This window comes from Stomoxys calcitrans, chromosome 4 (assembly GCF_963082655.1).
Source record: "Stomoxys calcitrans chromosome 4, idStoCalc2.1, whole genome shotgun sequence".
NCBI lineage: Eukaryota > Metazoa > Arthropoda > Insecta > Diptera > Muscidae > Stomoxys > Stomoxys calcitrans.
This window is the reverse complement of record NC_081555.1, coordinates 78,066,506-78,078,554: the sequence shown is the minus strand read 5'-3', so window position 1 is coordinate 78,078,554 and position 12,049 is coordinate 78,066,506. Positions and strand designations below refer to the sequence as shown.

The window sequence follows — 12,049 nt, the reverse complement described above, 5'->3', positions numbered from 1 at the left end:
AAGAGATATATTCACTGTTCCTTAATGGATATAACAAAAATAAAAAAGAAAGGCAATTGAATACATGATCCAAATTAATGTAAGGAAATGTGACATTTTAAGAGAGTTTAAAAGAGTTATTACTACAAAAGGACTGTCCACATTTTAAATCTCAAAATATTTGTTTGGAATATTTTTTTTTTTCAGTTTCCAAAAAATTATTTTTTTTTTTTCAATATAAAAATAAAGTTTTCAGATATTTTTTTTAAAATAAATTGTTATGTGTTTTATGTGAAACAATCAAAAATATTAAGTATAGTTAACTTTTAGGAGTAAATATGTTTCACTGTGCTTAAAACCGCGGCTTTTGAGAAATGAGTTATAAACTTTAAGCCAAAGGATTTAGAACACCCATCATTGTGTAGCCTTGCTTCCGACAATATTTATTAAATAAAAATATTCTTCCATAGTTGACCAAAAATAATTTAATCAATTGTTAATTTTCTGCGATTTTTATACACTTTGTATACCAAAAATCTTTTTTACTTTGAAGATAAGCCTAGAATAAAATTAACCGACTTAAGCCATTTATACTCATTTTATGTCGACCGGTAGTGAATGATTTTTTTGTAGTTGTATTCATTGTCGTAAATATATCACGGAACTCAATATTGAAGCTTTGCATTGATCAAATTGAGCATAGCAGCGGGCAATCTTTCTGAAATAACCCTTCATTCACATTTGCCGCAAGTATGGGCCTATATTTTGAATATTCCTAAACTATGGAAAAAATAAAATAAATGCAGATACGGTCAAAAGTAATTAAAACTCAATACTTTCCATGAACATTCCATTAAGGAACAGGGGATACCTCTCTCACATCAATGAGTGCAGGCCGATTAAAGTTTAAGCTCAATGATGAAAAACCTCCCTTTTTATGCCGAATCTGAACGGCGTGACACATAGCCACACCACTTGGTAGAGAAGTTTTAAGGAGGTAGTGTACTTCACAAGCCATACTATGGGGATAAATACAACTGAATATTTTTCTGATGTTCATGCCGGGATCTCAACCCAGATGTTCGGCGTCATGAGCAGTCATGCTTACTTTGCACAGTGGCCTCTGCGGTTAAACTACAGCCAAAAAGTTTTTTTAAAAAGTAAAAATGTTATCTTAACAATTTCATAAAAAAATGTCTACGGTTAAAATCTCTAATTATTTTTATTTACTTAATTTATTTCTTCTTGAGACATTTAATAATCATAGAATTTTATTACTTTACATTATAAATTGAACTTTTATTAATAATTTATAATAATTGTAAGTTCTGAGCATGCTACAATTTATGCGAAATCTAAAATGAGCCCAGTAATAACGTTTTAATAAAAAAAATTAAAATTTGTATAATCATATAAGCAAAACAAGTAACGGCATGATGAACGATTTGTGGAAGAAACTTTCTTTATGTTTATTCTAAATAAATTCCCTAAAACTAAGTACTATTTGACCTGATGTTCTGCGTTGTAGACCAATTTGTTAGCCAATACGTTTTTAATACCTCTTCATTGGGCGAAAATGTATTAAATAATCAAACGTAACATTTTAAATATTCCAATATTATTTAATGTTTTAAATGTCTCACAAATTATCGTTAAGAAAAAATAATCAGAAAAATATGCAGAACAAATTTAGAAAAAAGAAAAGTCAACATTATTTAACCCACGGCCCGTAGCTTAAAGAATTGTTTTTAGGTCACAAAAGTATTTTTTAATCCAAATCTAATTAAGGCCTTCTGACTAAATCATTGTTATTGTGAATCACTTTACTTAACTCATCTGTCTGTCCAACTGTTCGTCTGATTGTCATTGTATTATTCCGATTAAGGAACTGGGAATATTTGCTGTGTGATTTGCATCAAATCATGAAAAACATTTCTTCAAAAATTATTTCCACTTTCTGAAGCCTATTTTTTTCAAACCTGGTTGTGGCCTGAACTATGGATTTCTTTTTCTGGAACACTGTGTAGCAGGCCTCTGAATAACACTTGCCGTAAAATCTTTTAACAACACTGAAATAAAAATTTCAACAGCATTATTGAAAGGATAATCACCGATTTTTTGTTTTCTATATATTCCACTAAGGAACGGGGGTTTGCTTCTTACATATCACTGAGTTCTGTTCGATTCTAGCTTTAAGCTCAATGATAAGAGACCTCCTTTTTATAGCTGAGTCAGTGCGATGCCTCTTTGGAGAGGGGTTTTTACATGTGAGGTACTATGGGTACCTCACAAATGTCGCCAGCATTAGGAGGGGATACAACCGTTAAAAATTTTGTTCTTATGGTCTCGCCAGAATTCGAACCCAGGCTTTCAGCGTCATAGGCGGACATGCTAGCCTATGCGCTACAGTGGCCTCCTCAAACTGTAGGTCTATTTAAATCAATCAAATATAAGCATCTTGATGTGGTTATGATCCGTTACTTACACTTAAAAATTATTTCACTGATTTATTATTATTATGTTTCCATATATCAGCCATTGATCTAATAATAATAGATTTGCTCAATATTAATTAACTTTAAATAATAAAAGCCATTAACAATCCGACTTTCAAGGACAATTTTGGGCCATTAAAATAACACAGTACAAAAAAATCCGACGTTAGTTGAATATATCATCCTCGCTTTTATCTCTGCTGTCAAGGCGCAACAGCCATGGAATTACTTTACACATGGCATAAGGTCCGAAAAAAATTTATAAAAACTTAAAAATTATTGAATTTTGAGTATTATCCGCACAAATTGTCCTAACATCAAATCAAAATTTGACATTTTGAAAAATTATCTAATAATGTAAGAACCTTTCAGATAGTGATAATCCATCGGAAGACATGTCTTCAACAAACAGGCTGAATAAAGTTTTGTAATAAGTTAATTGAGTAGGCGACTCGCTATTAGTGAACTAATTTGGACTGATTTTTCTTTTTCAATTTTAGCAATTTTATACCATATTCAATCAAACTATGTTAACAGAAAATTAAAAGACATAATTTTTACGCATGAAATCGTTGTATTTTATTTCACTTCTGAATCAATTGTTAAAAAAGTTGATTTTGTTGTTGCGTATCTTATTAAATTTTTGAACAAAACAAAAACAAATAGTATAATTAAAAAAAAAGAAAAATATTAAATGTGTAAAAAACGTTGAGATAACTCTGTGTATAATTCGATGTAATTGATTACTTTTATTTATGTGAATAACTCCTTAAATGTACCAAAGTTTATATTTGTTATTCTTATTAAAATTTGTGTTATATAAATGCACATTTTTTATTTAATAGTTCAGAATTATAATATTCGGAAAACAAATTTCAATATTATATTTCAAAGCAGAAAGATATTTTAGAATGTTTTCTTGGCATATACGCTTTAAAAATCCAGTTTATGATTTTGTTACAACTATGCGTTGGATTTTAGACAAAATTTTACGTTGCCAAAGAACCTTACATTCTTCACTCTACCCTACTGCACTGAAGTAGAGACGCAAACACATGGTCAAAATGAAACAAAATAAAAATCCAGGTAGGCCGCAAGTCTGGCTTAAGTCCAATACGAATTCATCCAAGTGAATTGCTGTATCTTTGGTTTTGTCTTGTTTTGTACGATTCTTGGCAACAATAATAATAAGGTAAGATTTTTTTACATAAATGTTTACATAGGACCTCCATGATTTTGTTATGTTGTTGTCGTATAGGTAGTTATGTGTGTGTTTGTTTATTTTGCTTTTCAGTAGAAACTTTTATCGAAGACCTTTTCGAGAGCAGAAATGTTTTCAATCTTGAATAAGGATATCAAATAATCCATGAAATCATTGATGATTTCCCTTCGAATCCTTGAAAAAAAATTGAAAAACATTTTCTCTGGCGAATGTATATGGCTTTTCTTTTTCATTTGATTTTCTTTAGTAAACATTTAATCAATTATTTTTTACATGGTGTTTCAAGTGTATTTGTGTGTGTTGTTTCCTTTTTTTTCAATAAGTATTTTTCTGTTAATTACAAATCATTTTGATTGATATATATTCGACCTACATTTGGTTGATGGACATTAGCTCGTTCGCATGCACACCACAGCAGCAGGCGGCAGTAGTGCAAAAACGCTGCAAGGTGCTCTCCACAGCTTCCGATGACTTTTGTTTGGCTTCCGTTTGTAAGTGTAGCCGAGACAAAATTTACATGAAATTATTATTTGTTTGTTTCTTGGAAAACTATTGTTTTTCCGGGGTTTTCATTTCATCTCGAGTCGTATTGTGTATTTAATATTTCTTTTTGGCGACAAGAGTATCCTTAAAAATATCCTTTCGGGTAATCCAAGCTATTCAATTTGGAGAGCGAATATTTTATTTTGCCTTTCGTAACTTTTTATGCGTGATGTTTACACTTAACTTCGGGTTTTCACAAACAACACTTCTGCGAATACCTTTTTAGAACTTTTTTTGGTGTGGGAAAATTGGTTTGCATTTTCATACATTTACTTTGGATTTTTCTTTTAAAATTTTTCACATTTAATTAATTTTTTTAAAATTTTGGCTATTTTTCCAATATTTGTTTACACTATTTTTATCTTCTTCTTCTTGGGGAGTAGATTTTTGCTTTGTTAGATTCTTTTTGATGTGATTTCTGATGAGAATTTGGGGAAAACGCGCGTTACATCCTATGGTGCGGATTGTTTCTACGCGTCCAAACGTACCGACGAATAACACAAAACTGAATTCGAATTCGTTTCATCCACACTGAATGCTATGAGTGTGGATGGGACTGAGCAAATTTGCCGCTCTGGAGCCCGAGAGACAAGAACAGCAACACCACATTACCACCACCATGAAAATACTTTGACCACACTGTGTTCGTTATGTTTTGACTGCGGAGAGAGAGCGGAGAGTTGGTGTTGGTTTATTTTGACATTTCTGTTATATTGTTTGCCACCACATTAAAAGGCTCATCTTAAATACGCTGAAGTAGGAGGGGGGAAATATAAGCGATTTGTCTTTTTCCAAATGTTCATTCAACAAAGTTGGTATTTTTATTAAGATTTAAAAATTTCAGCTTGATTATAACTACTATTCCTTAACTGTGTTAAGCTTGCAATCCTTTTAATGTATGTTTAGCAAATATTTTTTTGACACTTAAAAGATACTTTGTTGCATGTATCTGTTGTTGGCTAACGTGTGTAGACTTATTGGCACTCATCTATGCTCGTTGCTAAATTATGGCTTTGTGCTCTCTCTATCTCTCAATCTCTTTCTCTCCTCCTCCTTTAGTCTCTCTGTTTGAGTGCTGCTCTCAGTTTTTCTTAACTCTATTTATGTTTTTCCTGATGACACTCCTGTCATATTTAACTTCCTCACTCTACCATTTGTACTCTCTCTCTCTCTCTCCCACTCTCTATTGCCACTCTCATGTGTGTGCAAAATTCGTTCGATTGTTTACTTCGATTTTACTTTAACTATCATTTATTTGTATACAATACATATTTTCTATCTTATTGGACTCGTTGGTGTCTTCTGGTGCGTCTCTCGCCTGCCGCAATGCCATCCTTGAAAAATAAACCTTAGCTACTCGTTCTATTGGACAGCAGTGAGTGGTCCTCTGGTGTTATGCATTCGAGAGCACGAGTACCAAACATAAAAAAACGAAAATAATACTTGTTTGTTTGAGGAAAATTTATCTTTCATCGGTGTACGCGCATGTACCGGCAGACATACAATGTTATTGTCGCAAAATGTTGAAGTCCCATCCGTCCGTCCAACTGTCTAGCTGCTGGTTGTTTATTTACCGCAGTGGAGAGTCATAATTTTATTTGGTGTCCAAAGATATGGGAGCAAGTTTTCTGTGATTTCCAAAACATTCTTTGGAGAAGGCATGGCAGGTATAAAAAGAATTTTATGCTGTTGCTTTTCTCAAGAGCAATGGCTTGGTTGGGCAGGTCAACAAAGGGGAAATATGATTGTATTAACAGAAATATACAAATACATATAGTTTTGTTTTCTAGTAATTATAGCCCAATAGTGGATAATTTTGATCCTCTATCTACCGAAAATCAACTACAAAAATTAAAATGATCAACTACAAAATAAAAAAATTGCATGTAAATTTCTTCAGTTTATGAAAGATTTACTCATATACAGGGTGGCTGATGAAAGCCGCTACCAAAAAAAAATGTAATAACTTTTTTTCTATTTAATAATAATAATTTAATAATTAATTTAATTAATTAATTAATTAATTTAATTAATAATAATTTAATAATTAATTTAATAATTTAATTTAACATGAATAAAAGAAAAATGTATTCCATACACCGAAAAAAAAATGTAGCAATATTCATCATTGTAGCAATATTCATCAGCCACCCTGTACTTTTATTAATAAAAAAAAAAATATCCTCTACACAACACTTAGTATGATGATTATTGCTTTACAAAAGGCTATAGTTTTTTATTTTAAATAAATCCCTCTTTTTAGGATTTATTTAAAATAAAAAAACAATAGCCTAAACCGGTTGAGGATAATAAAGAGACCTGAACATAAAACCAGTATAACGGTTATATCTATAGTTTGCATTGTAAAGTCACAAGCATTGCATAGCCAGATAACCAATAACAGAGGTAAAGAGCTGTTAAAACAACATAATATTGAAACTGAGCCAACAAAAACTAGCAACTTAAGAGTATTATGTATAACAGTTATATTTTCCCAGAGAATGAATTTTTGCTCTCTGGTTGTATAGTCATATATATATGTGTGTTGTCAGATAATAATATGTACCTTCACTAAACATACGAGACTGTTAAAGCAAAATCTAATCAAAACAGAGAGAAACAGGGAGAGAGAATTCAAATATTGGTGAAAAGTTCTCTTTAGGAAACGTAAACAAATAACCAAAATACTCATTACAATGCAATGGAAAAAAATAAACTTATTCCTTTCCAAAGCAATCAATTGTCTTATATAAACTATAATAATACTTAATTTTGAATAACGTTTCTGTTCGGAGCTCATAATTTAAACTAAGATATAATATATTTATTTTTTTACAAATTGTTCAACATTAAATTGGTGTAATAAAATTACAAAGGTATCAAGGCCTTTATGACACTTGATACTAACATAGTCCTCTTGACTATATTCGACGAGTTTATTTAAGAATGCTAAATTATTCTTCTGCTCTTTCAGCTTCAAAAACATTTGCAAAAATCTCTTTGCTATAGCTGTTTTATCCAAAACACTGCAAACCAGACATTTTGAAGAGAACGTGCCATAAAAATTTTTATTCTATAATAAACACTAGTTTAAGTCAAATACATACACATACATAATTCAACTATAATTATAGGATATAGATGCATGTGGGTTTAACATAAACCAAACATGTTTTATCCTTGTTTTTTTAACATTCTGTAGTTGTAATCAATGTGGTATTATTACTGCAAAATTCATTGCACTAAACTGGCAAAATAACTGTCGTATAATTTAGAATCTTTGTTTATGAAAATCACTTTGTTATGAGCAATGCAATATCCGTTTTTAATGAAAACAAACTAATATATATCCCAAAATTTAAGAAATACATTTGTAAATTGCGATTCTTTCAACTAAACCTGGTGTTGGTGTTTAACCAACACAATTAAAAGAGACATGTTAGCCAACAGTTCTTAGAAGAGATATGTTATCCAACCAAAAGCGTCGACTTCGATATCTAAATCTGAACCGATTTTGATAAAAATAAGCAGATTTGCAATCACATTCATACCAAATTTCGTACAAACCCTAATGCAATTGAAGTGATATGAGGACAATTTCGTTATGATTTGGAAACAAATGCACTTGCACCTTGACTACTAAAAAGGGAGACGTAAAAATGGTACAAAAGCAAAACACGGACCGAAGGACAAGGTTAAAACGAATCAAGAGCAGTTCCTAAGCCGATCCGTACACTACATCATTGCCAGAGTAGTCGTACAGGATACAGTTCATGGTTTTACGATAAATTCTATATAAATGTGTCGATTTGGTTATAATACATAGGTTGTAAATTCCGTAAGATAAGTAATAACAAGTCATTATTCAATAGTGTATTAAAAAATATTGGTCTTTTTAGTAGCTATATATAAAAAAAACCAATCTGAACCATATACGGCACGGATGTCGAAAAGCCTAAAATAAGTCACTGTGTAAACTTTCAGTGAAATTAAATTATAAATGCGTCTTTTATGGGGCCAAGACTTTAAATCCAGATATCGGTCTATATGGCAGCTATATCCAAATCTGAACTGATCTAGGCCAAATTGAAGATTGATGTCGAAGGGCCTAACACAACTCCTTGTCCCAAGCTTCGGCGCCATCGGACAATAAATGCGCCTTTAATGGGCACAAATCCTCAAGTCGAGAGATCGGTCTATATGGCAGCTATATCCAAATCTGATCCGATCAGGGACAAAGGATGTCGAGGGGCCTAACACAACTCACTGTCCTAAATTTCAGAAAAATCGGATAATAAATGTGGCTTTTATGGGTCTTAGACCCTAAATCGGCCGATCAGTCTATATGGCAGCTATATCCAAATCTGGACCGATCTGGCCAAATTAACGAAGGATGTCGAAGGGCTTAACACAAATCACAGTCCCAAATTTCAGGAAAATCGGATAATAAATGTGGCTTTTATTGGCCTAAGACCCTTAATCGGCGGATCGGTCTGATGAAGATATATATAGCCCATCATCGAACTTAACCTGCTTAAGGACAAAAAAAGAATCTTTGCAAAATTTCAGCTCAATATCTCTGTTTTTAAAGACTGTAGCGTGATTTCAACAGACAGACGGACGGAAATGTCTAGATTGTCTTAGATTTTTACGCTGATCAAGAATATATATACTTTATAGGGTCGGAAATGGATATTTCGATGTGTTGCAAACGGAATGACAAAATGAATATACCCCCATCCTTCGGCGGTGGGTATAAAAAATCTGATGGAATAACTCAAAATTATTTCACTTCTTGTCGTTTCTGTGTATTCGTTAAGAATCGAGAGAGAATCCATAGATGTCGAGGAGCCAAATACTGTTACAAGGGTGTATTTTACGTGCCAAATTTCCACAAAATAAAATTAAATTGAGGCGTGAGGCTGTCGTTGAGTTTCAAAGAGTGTGGATGGTAGCCTATGGCATCCGATTAATTAACATTTTATTCCTAAAGATAACATAAAATTAAATTGTTGCTGTATATGTTACATTACATAATCTTAAAATGTTTGTTCTTTTAAATGTGTGGAAAGTATGTTCGATATGCTACATTCTGTATTGGAAGTTAAAATGATATCATCTTTATCTTAGAACTTTATCTCTATCCTAACATTATTACAGCAGATAAAAGAGACATTTTAATGCTATGTTAACATACTTCACTTAAAGAAACTGAATAAAATACAATCCCTGCACAAAATGTAAAGAACTGCTTAGATCTTATTTTATCCGTAGCAAATTCGTTGAATGTCCTACCCTCACCAACTTTCATAAGAATATGTTTAATTTTATTAGCCATACTAATTGAGAGACCTTTGCGAGAAAAAATAAATTCTAAATTTTACCAGCGAGGCAAAGTTAATTGTAGTATACACATATGCATACCCCTTTCCCTTTATTAAAAAACTTGCTTAAATACCTTGATTTTTTATGGTAAAGAGGACACATTGTAGATCCAAGCTGGTGATATTATATACACTTCAAAATAGGCAATTTCTTATTGAAACATTAAAAAAACTCCTCGAGATCACAAATTCCAAAGCCAAACTTGATCACATTTTTTTTACTCCATATGTCTCCTAAACCCGTGCAAAAAATTTTTTGCACCTTGATCTTGGTAGCTTCCATATCAAATTCACTAATAAATGCCAGTTTTGAAACCATCTTCGCCCAAAAGGGGTACTTTGGGGATTTTTGTTAAAACTAAATTAAATCTCGTATATCCTTAAACCAGTTAAGATATTGTACAGTCAATCTGACTTGTTTTGTATGGAATTTCGAGCGTTATAAGGCAAAAAACAATTTTGAAAATCGCACAACAAATGAAGATTTGACAGCCCGAACAATTTTCGAACTACCGAGGTAAGCAACTTTAGGGGCCTGGCAATAGGCGCACAGTCAATCAAGAGAATTTGTACGCAATACCGCAAACACCTCAGCTCCAAGCATTTCAAATTTAGAGTGATATCCCTACCCGTTCTCAAACGGCATATTTTTTGCTAGATTTTTTTTTCGATTTTCTCCATATAAACTGAATTCCCTATTCAGAATACAAAAGGAATTTTTATGTAGGAAATTTTTGACTTTAGTTTAATATTGGGCCCTCTATGGAATGCAAAAGGCATTTATATTTAGACAAATTGGAAGAAATTGCTTAAATTCATTTTTTACCCACCACCGAAGGATGGAGGTATATTCATTTTGTCATTCCGTTTGCAACAAATTGAAATGCAAATTTCCATTTTCGTTCTAAGACGATATAGCCATATCCGTCCGTCTGTCTGTTGCAATCACGCTACAGTCTTTTAAATAGAGCTATTGCGCTGAAAGTCTGGACAGATTTTTTTTGTCCATAGGCAGGATAAGTTCGATGATGGGCTACATTGGACTATATCTTGATATAGCCCTCATATAGACCGATCTGCTGATTTAAGGTCTTGAGGCAATAAAAGCCACATTTACTATCCGATTTTGCTGAAATTTTGAACAGTGAGTTGTGTGAAGCCACTCGACATGCTTCTTCAGTTTGGTCTTCAGATCTGTCTAGATTTGGATATAGCTGCCATATAGACCGATAATTCGATTTAAGGTCTTGGCCCCATAAAAGGGGCATTTATTATCCGATTTCGCTGAAATTAGACACAATGACTTATGTTAGGGCCTTTCGACAACCGTGTCCTATATGGTTCAGATCGGTCTATATTTGGATATAGTTGCCAAAAAGACCAATTTTAAACCAAAATTTAACAGTGAGTTGTGTTTATTAGACCACTCAATGTCCGTGCCGTATTTGGTCCAAATCGGATCATATTTGGCTATAGCTGCTATGGGTTCATAAATAACGCATTTTTCACCAAATTATGGCGAAAGATAGTTTACATATAAACCCAAGGTTTTGCCTATTACTTGTTTTCTAAGTCAAAATTACCTGTGCATTCCAATGAGGGAAATTAATCAGCCTTCGGCCGGGCTTAATATTTCTCATCTCTCGTAGTCAACAAATAAAGTCAAATGAAGTCAATATGCTTCTAAATAAAAATGGCTATTGCATTCCAAAGAGGGGGGAAATTAAGCGGCTTTCGGCCTGGCCTAAAGTTTTCTCATCCCTCAAAGTTCCAAAAGTAAAATTAAGTCAACATTTTGTAAAATAAAAATGTCTTTTGAATTCTAAATAAGGAGTATGAGACAACCTACGGCCGGGCTGAAGATTTTATGTAATTTTTGGATTTTATATTGAATTTAATGAAATTTATTCTTTTTGGTTTTATTGCATTGGATCTTATGACATTAATAATTTATTGTTTGGTTGGGTAATTCCTATTTGTCGAAATAACGCTTCGCCCAGATGCCTGGGGCGATAAAACCACAACAATTTTAGAAATGTTGTTAAATAGTAGTAAAACTTCTCTACTATGGGGCCTAGAACCTCCATTCGCTTTGGCTTAAAATAGGAGGTCTCTTATTATTCAGCTTAAAATTAAATGGTGTGCTTTTATTAGTAATATTGAAATAATAATGAGTAAATATACACTGGAATTGTTTGGGCTTGAGGACCACACGTCTTATTTGTATCCCCGTTATTTTATTTTTTATATATTTATATTTATAAACGCTACAGAGTTTTAGACCTTGAAATCTACTGTGAATTTTTTAGTCAATTTATGCGATCTTGGGCATTTTTCAAAGAAAAAACACATGAGCTGCGCTTTTCCGAAGTTTTTTGCATTTTTTAAAATTTCTACTATTTCTACTATCGAACTGTGGAATGCCT

At 32.4% G+C, this 12,049-nt stretch overlaps 1 protein-coding gene across 2 annotated transcripts in view; it reads right to left on the bottom strand.

Moving 5' to 3' along the window:
- LOC106086554 (teneurin-a) overlaps positions 1-12,049 on the bottom strand; it is a 1,121,402-nt gene that overhangs the window by 662,790 nt on the left and 446,563 nt on the right. Inside the window, exon 1 of one of the 2 annotated variants that reach the window (XM_059366920.1) lies at positions 4,070-4,743. The exons of the other annotated variant lie outside the window; for it this stretch is intronic. The gene's annotated coding sequence lies outside the window, so the exon portion shown is untranslated. Of the gene's footprint in view, positions 1-4,069; positions 4,744-12,049 lie in introns of those variants that run through there. 2 annotated transcript variants of the gene reach the window in all.